This window comes from Nomascus leucogenys, chromosome 21 (assembly GCF_006542625.1).
Source record: "Nomascus leucogenys isolate Asia chromosome 21, Asia_NLE_v1, whole genome shotgun sequence".
Lineage (NCBI taxonomy): Eukaryota > Metazoa > Chordata > Mammalia > Primates > Hylobatidae > Nomascus > Nomascus leucogenys.
Window position 1 is genome coordinate 67,363,480 of NC_044401.1, and position 8,613 is coordinate 67,372,092.

The 8,613-nt window shown below is 38.9% G+C and overlaps 1 protein-coding gene across 1 annotated transcript in view; it reads right to left on the reverse strand.

The window, feature by feature from the left end:
- Window positions 1-8,613, reverse strand: part of PPP4R2 (protein phosphatase 4 regulatory subunit 2) — a 71,035-nt gene that overhangs the window by 22,543 nt on the left and 39,879 nt on the right. The gene's annotated exons all lie outside the window — the stretch shown is intronic.

Consider the following 8,613-nt stretch of genomic DNA (forward strand, 5'->3'; position numbering starts at 1 on the left):
GAGGCGGGGGTTGTAGTGAGCTGACGATTGCATCACTGCACGCCAGCCTGGGCGATGAGCAACACTCCACTTCCCAAAAAAAAAAAAAAAAAAAAAGGAGAATGTGGTGGACATATTCTCAAAAATAAATAAAGTGAACCTGTCATTTCAAGATAAATAACTGACAGTATTTGTTACCAATGATAAAAATTTGAACTTCTAAGCAAAAAACTAAAAGTCTGGAAAATTTTTATTCTTCACTGTGAGCTTGAAAGCTTCCTGATACACTCCCAAAATATTCTGAAGGCAACCAGCGTCAACATAAAAATATTATACGAGGCCAGGTGTGGTGGCTCATGCCTGTAACCCCAGCACTTTTGGAAGCTGAGACAGGAAGATCACTGGGGCCCAGGAGTTGGAAGCCAGCCTGGGCAAATAGCAATACCCTGTCTATACAAAATAATTAATTACTAATTAATTTAAATTAGGCATAGTGGTATGCACCTGTAGTCCCAGCTACTCAAGAGGCTGAGGCAACACGATTGCTTAAGCCCAGGAGGTAGAGGCTGCAGTAAGCCAAGATCACACCACTGCACTGCAGCCTGAGCAACACAACAAGACCCTGTCTCTTAAAGATACTATGTGATACCAAAAGCACAAGCAACAAAATAAACTGAATTACATCAAAATTTAAAATTTTGTGCACCAAAGGACACTATCAACAGAGCAAAAAGTCAAATCGTGAAATGGGAGAAAATATTTGCAAATCTTTTATCTGATAAGGGGTTAATATCCAGAATATATAAAGAACTCCTACAACTTAACAAAAAAGACAACCCAATTTAAAAATGGGCAAAGTCCTTAAATACGCACTTCTCCAAAGAAGACATACAAATAGCAAACACACAAGATGCTTAACACCATTAATCTTGAGGAAATGTCAATCCAAATCACAATGAGATACCATTTTACACCCATTAGGGTTGGCTATTATCCAAAAAACAAGTGAACAAGTTTTGGCTGGCCAAGGATGTAGAGAAACTGAAACCTTTTTTTTTCGAGACAGAGTGTCACTCTGTTGCCAGGGCTGGAGTGTGGTGGTGCAACCTTGGTTCACTGCAACCTCCGCCTCCTGGGTTCAAGCAATTCTCCTGCTTCAGCCTCCAAAGTGGCTAGGATTACAGGCGCCTGCCACTACATCCAGCTAACTTTTTGTATTTTTAGTAGAGACGGGGTTTCACCATGTTGGCCAGGCTGGTCTCAAACTCCTGACCTCGTGATCAGCCCACCTCGGCCTCCCAAAGTGCGTGAGCCATCGCGCCCGGCCAAGAAACTGAAACTCTTGTGCATTGCTGGTGGGAACGATGCAGTCACTGTGGAAAGCAGTTTGACTCCTCCAAAAAAAAAAAAAAATAAGATGAAACCACCCTATGATTCAGGAATCCCATTTCTCCGTAGATCCCCAAAAGGTGAAAACAACCCAAATGTGCCATCAGTACATGAATGGATAAGCAAAATGTGAGAGATACACACACACACACACACACACACACACACACACGAATATTATCCAGTCTTTAATCTGAAAGAAATTCTGAAATGGATTACGCTTGATGGCATTATGCAGAGTGAAATAAGCCAGACACAAAAAGAACGACTATTGCATGATTCCACTTATATGAGCTATCAAGAATAGTCAATTTAGAGTCGTCTGGCACTGTGGGGAGGAAGGTGCAGGGACTTACTCTTTAATGTGTACAATGTTTCAGTTTGGGTAAATGAAAAGTTCTGCAGATGGATGATAGTGATGGTAACATAACATTGTGAGTGTACTTAATGCCAATAAATTGTACACTTCAAATAGTTAAAATGGTAAGGTTTACATTTCATATATTTCAATAGGTATTTCCCCACAAAGAAGACACACAAATGGCCAATAAGCATATGAAAAGATGCTCAGCATTATTATCTATTAGAAAAATGCAAATCAAAACCACTCATTTCATACCCACTAGGGTGGCTAAAATCAAAAAGATGAATAATAAACAAGTGCTGGGTTGATGTGGGGAAACTGGTAATGTCATACATTACTGATGGGAAAGTAAAATGGTGTAGCTGCTTTGGAAAGTACTTGGGCAGTTCCTTAGAAAGGTAAACGCAGACTTGTAATCCAACAATTCCATTCTATTAAATGAGTGAATTATGTATTTTACCACTATTACTTTTAAAAATGGTGAGGATAATTAAAAGCCATTTGCATGATTACTTTTTTCCACCTTTCCCTATCCTATTTTAGAAAAGGGAATTTGAGGTTTAACAAGCAGAATTTTTAATTTTTAATTTAATTTCACAGAATTTTTGATATGCCTAATATTAATCCTCATTAATGTACAATTGCTTTTGGTTCCCAAAATCTACCTTTAAATTTTATGAGACTCTCCACATGCACTTCATACTTAAACATACCAGCGAGAGTTATACTGAAATAGGACGCTTATACTTTTCATTTCTTAAATTAATAATTTTTGTACTTTTAATATCACCCACTAATTCATAGCATGAGTTCAGATTTCCATATGCACAGAGTCTTGTGGTGTGTTTTAATCTCATCTTTCCATTAACCATCTGACATGACATGTTTGAGGTCCAAAAAAAGCACATTAATGGGAACAGCCAGACAAGAAGTATGGGACCCCAGGTAATGGAAATTCTGAAGAGATTCAAAGACTCTATGGCACTAACTCATGAGACAGAAATTAAGCCCCATAAATTGACATGAATTATGAACACACTGTAGTCTTAACTTTCGAATAAATCTAGCAGTTACTCTAAATTAGGTCAATACGATGCAATTCAAGTGATACTATTCCACATATATATACGGGGAGGGCATTCATAAAATGTGAAAGATACAGCTTTTTGATGGAGGACAACTATCTGATAAAAACAAAAACAGAAAATGCTTCCCAAAAAGTTATATAATTCAGGGGCCAGGCGCGGTGGCTCACGCATGTAATCCCAGCACTTTGAGAGGCCGAGGCGGGCTTATCACAAGGTCAAGAGACCGAGACCATCCTGGCCAACATGGTGAAATCCTGTCTCTACTAAAAATACAAAAATTAGCTGAGTGTGGTGGCACACACCTGTATTCCCAGCTACTCAGGGGGCTGAGGCAGGAGAATTGTTTGAACCCGGGAGGCGGAGGTTGCAGTGAGCCAAGATTGCACCACTGCACTCCAGCCTGGGCGACACAGTGGGACTCCATATCCGGAAAAAAAAAAAAAAAAAAGAAGTTATATTCAGGCACAAAAAACAGGCCACGAACAAATCAACTAAAAACTTGGCAACAAAAACAATTTCTTAGGAATGTACACTCACTGGATGAGTACACATGAGAACAAAAAAACCCTTAGTTTTCAATATGAAACTCAAATTATTCTAAAGATGCTCATAAAATATAAACACATTTTCAACTTCAGAACAAATTTCTCCACATAAAATCCCCTCCAATAAAATACATACTCAAACTTTAAATCTACTTTGCTGAAATTAACTCAATAATGTACTGAAATTAATCACCCATTAACTTTAAGTAGCTTCACCTCCCTTCACCTCCTTTTTCTTCTCCCCTTCCATTTTCCCATTTTTGCAGTTTCTCCTGTAGGAAAGTACAATTCGTATCTCTAATAAATATATCCTGGTGCTAGATTCTACATTGACCTTTTTTCTCCACAGGAACTCACAAGTTGATATTCAAACATGTTTCTCTCACAATTCTCTAAAGGCTAAAGGTATTTTCCAGAGGCTTAAGGACAGAAAATCCATCTCTTCTTTTCCCAAGTGGTGCTACAACAATTTAGTGGCCAGCGGCCAACCACCTTAACGTACTGCTTCCTACCATTTCCAATTCTACTAAGATTACCCTCTACTCAGCCTATCTGCACTGCACACAAACTGTGAGGAACACTAAGAACACAACAAAGCTCAGGAGACTCCTACTACTATTAGCTACTCCAAAGGATAGCAAATACTGCACCATTTATAAACATCAAACGGGAATTTGAGAAGAATGAACAAATAAAATCTAATGGAGATGATCATTCATTAAAGGTGACAGACTTAAAATACACTTAATGTTTAAAAGGCAGATATTTCAATCAGATGACTTAAAATGTCAAATAATTCAGTCTTAATTATATGACTGAGGCAAACAAAACAAGTATATTTAATCTGAATACTGAATTAAATAAGTGAAAGATCTGCAAAAGTAAGAAAACACTGTGAGTTGCTTACATAAAATTATGACACTTTTAAGGACTAATTTTAAAACAAAAATTACTATCTCTATAAATGGGGCATGAAACAAGAGATTCTTTTATATTATCATTCCACATCATATTACATCTTGTCAATTAACTGAACATTAAAACAGATCAGTGGAACAGAAGAGAGCGGAGAAGCAGACCCACACATATATGAAAATCTGATACGTGGTAAAGGACAGATAAGTCAGTAAACTGAAAAATACTGAGACTACTCCAAAATGTTAACAGGATTTAAAAACTAAAAAATGTGTTTTTTTCTGATTACATCAACAGTACAGCCATTGTAAGAAATAATAAAGACATAAAAGTAAAATGTATCCATAATCTGCAGTCAATCATCATCACTAAAGTAACATTTTAATATATTTTTCAAATTTGACATCCTAATATTCCTTTTTCCCCCCTCCTTACTCAATATGGGTATTTGAATGGGACAAAATGTCTTTGAAAGCAAGATTTTTAACTGCACCACATATTTGTGTCATAAATAATTAATCACAGTTTAAAAAAACAGGGCTGGGTGAGGTGGCTCACGCCTGTAATGCAAGCACTTTGTGAGGCTGAGGCAGGCAGATCACCTGAGCTCAGGAGTTCGAGACCAGCCTGGCCTACATGGTAAAATCCCATCTCTACTAAAAATACAAAAATTAGCCAGGCATGGTGGTGAGCGCCTGCAATTCCAGCTACTGGAATTACAGAGAGGCTGACACAGAAGAATCGCTTGAACCCAGGAGGCAGAGGTTGCAGTGAGCCGAGGTTATGCCACTGCACTGCACTCCAGCCTGAGTGACAGAGCAAGACTGTCTCAAAAAAAAAAAAAAAAAAAAAAAAAATCAGGTCACATCTACTGCATTACAATTAAAAATAACTATGCAGTTATGTGATTAACAGCCTAACAATAAACTCTGTAGGCATCTATTTATCACCTGAGGATAGATTTCTGTGAAATTATTGAGTCCAAAGTATGAAGTACATATATCAAGACTTTTGATTCGACCTTCAAAAACTCCGCAGACACGATGTACCACACTTCATAGTGTCATCAGTAATATAAAGCAACATGTTTCATTTGAGTATGATGACCTTTCAAAAATTCTGTCAATATGCTAGTACAGAACAGTTTAATTTGCATTTCCTTCATTGCTAGTGAAATGGAATATTTTTACCTGATTTTGACCACAAGACACTTGTTTTATGTGTTAATAGGTCCTTTGCAATCCCTCATCCCAGGGCTTCTTCAATTTTGGCACTACTGGCATTTTCTTTTCTTTTCTTTTTTTCTTTTTTTTTGGAGACAGAGTTTCACTCTTGTCGCCCAGGCTGGAGGGCAATGGCAACCTCGGCTCACTGCAACCTCCGCCTCCCAGGTTCAAGCAATTCTCCTGCCTCAGCCTCCTAAGTAGCTGGGATTACAGGTACCTGCCACCATGCCTGGCTAATTTTTGTATTTTTAGTAGAGACGGTGTTTCGCCATGTTGGCCAGGCTGGTCTCAAACTCCTGACTTCAGGTGATCCGCCGCCTTGGCCTCCCAGTGTGCTGGGATTATAGGCGTGAGCCACCAGGCCCAGCCACTGCTGACATTTTCAAGTTGGATAGAATTCTTTGTCACAGGAGGATGTCCTCTGTATTGTAGGATGTGGAGCTACAACCCTGGCCTCTACCTGCTAGAAACCTGTAGCACACCACCCACTCCAGTTGTGACAACCATAAATGTCTCCCAACATTATCAAATGTTCCCTGGGAGTCAAAAACTGTCCCCTGTTAAGAACCATGGGCCTATTCCCCACCTCTCTAAAATTATTTGTCTTTTGCTTATTTTTGTGTTATGGAAAAGGTAAATTATGTGATACAAGTATGAACATAATTTTTGGATTCTCATTCTATATTGACTGCTTCGAAGGTAAAAAGTATTGTTTTTGGCCAGGCATGGTGGCTCACACCTGTAATCCCTGCACTTTGGGAGGCCCAGGCGGGTGGATCACCTGAGGTCAGAAGTTTGAGATCAGTCTGGCCAACATGGTGAAACCCCATCTCTACTAAAAATACAAAAATGAGCTGGCGTGGTGGTGCATGCCTGTAATCCCAGCTACTCAGGAGGCTGAGGCAGGAGAATCACTTGAACCCGGGAGGCTGAGGTTGCAGTGAGCCGAGATGGTGTCACTGCACTCCAGCCTGGGCAACAAAAGCAAAACTCAATCTCATAAAAAAAGTACTGTTTTTTATATAAATGAAATGACACTAAAATATTTATGTTTCCTATTTTGAAATTATCCTTTAAGTGTTACATATTTTCTTGCTCATAAACGTCTATCTGAAGATGGCATAGTACCTGCTTTGAAACAAAGTTTTGACAAAAATTCTGAAGGGAAAGTATTTGCCACTGAAAGTGAATTTTTCAAATTAGAGTGCTAAATGGTTGTACACATAAAGGATCCAATCAGATGAAAAGAAAGCTTCAGAAGGTAACACAAACTTTCAGACAAAAGCTCAGTGTAAACTTGGGTTTCTTTCTTGGCAACTTACATATTCATGGTAAGGATTCTAAAAATGCCTAAAGATTCAAATTACTATCTATTCATCCACCTCTCCCTACCAATTAAAACAAAAAGTCCAACCAACGGTATGTTCCAGTTAGCCTGACTTGTGCTTCATTTTTAGCCTTTGAGCCCTTATTGAAAATGTCCCTGGCTGGGCAGATCACGAGGTCAGGATTTTGAAACCAACTTGGCCAGAATGGTGAAACCCTATCTCTACTAAAAATACAAAAATTAGCCAGGCATGGTGGCATGCACCTGTAGTCCCAGCTACTCAGGAGTCTGAGGCAGGAGAATTGCTTGAACTTAGGAGGTGGAGGTTGCTGTGAGCCAAGATCATGCCACTGCACTCCTGCCTGGGTGACACTGCACTCCACTGGGCGACAGGGTGAGACTCCGTCTCAAAAAAAGAAAAAGAAAAAGAAAAAAAAATGTCCCTAGAATCTATTACTATACCAACATAGACTCCTCCGTTCTACGTAAGTGCTGTACCAAAGATGACTCTTCTAACAGCATGGCTCACAATGACCACAGTCAACAAAGAGATGTTGAGTTTTTTAACTTGTACTAGCTTAATGGCCGAAGCGGATCTACCTTCCTCCCTGCAACTAGGGAGTCACTTTTCTCACCGCTTTTGCTACTGCTTTTTACCACCTCCTCTACAATCTAGTTGATAAACAATTCCAATCTGCCATCAACAGGGACTGATCTATCCCTTCACCCCCACATGTGTCAGATAGGATCGGGTAGGTAAGACCTGGGCCCTTTTTTTCGTTCTACCAACTCAGCCCTAACATCAAGGTCAACAGCAGTTAGCAAGTCCTGAAGAAATATGCGACAATCCTTGACTAACAAAATTACTTTTTTCCTGCCAGCAAGTGTGCTTAAAATAATAAAAGGAAATTCATTGGGAAAACCAGACTTACAGATATTAAACAGAAAATAAGACATCATAAACACTTAATTGCAGAGATTTCAGTGATGGTAAAAGAGAACCTAAAGGTCACAATGTAGGTTTAGGGCTCATCAAGGAAGGGCCTCAGGACAAAGTTGGAACTTTAAGCTGAACCTTACAGAAAAAGGAATTGGAAATATATTGACTAAAGTAAAGCAAGGAGTAGGTGTTTAATATAAACAATAAATGAGTTTCTCAAACTCAGCACTATGGACATCTTGAGCCAAAGGGTTTTAGCTTGTGATGAGCTGCTGCTGTCTGTGTGCACTGTAGGATATTTGCATCCCTGACCCCTATCCAGCAGCAATCCTCACTCCAAGTGGTAAAAAAATGTCTCTAGTCATTGCCAAAAGAACCATGGGAGGGAAGTGGTTCCTAGTGGAGAACACTGCAATACACCATCCCTTTTGTTAACATCTTACTGATTACCTTAAAATGATAAGGCTGGGGAAATCAGAACTGCCAAGATCAAAGTCACAAAATTTGAGGAATAAAATTTGTGGCACATGTATATACAGCTTTTTAAAGAAAGAGGGAAAGAGAAATCTAAATAATCTAAGCCTAATATATACATGATTCATTTAAAAAAATACTCATTAGCATTAAAATCTATCTCATGAATCACTTTCAGTTGTACAGGACAATGTGCTATGAAGATCTAATCTAGAATTTTTTTCTTGGGTGTAGTCATCTGTGTATTAAGTGGAGGGGGAAAAAAAATCCCCTTTCCATCCAACCCAAAGACCAATCCATGCGATATACAGCAAAGAAGACAATAATCATTCCATTTTTAAATTTAAGGAGACTGAAAGACATATG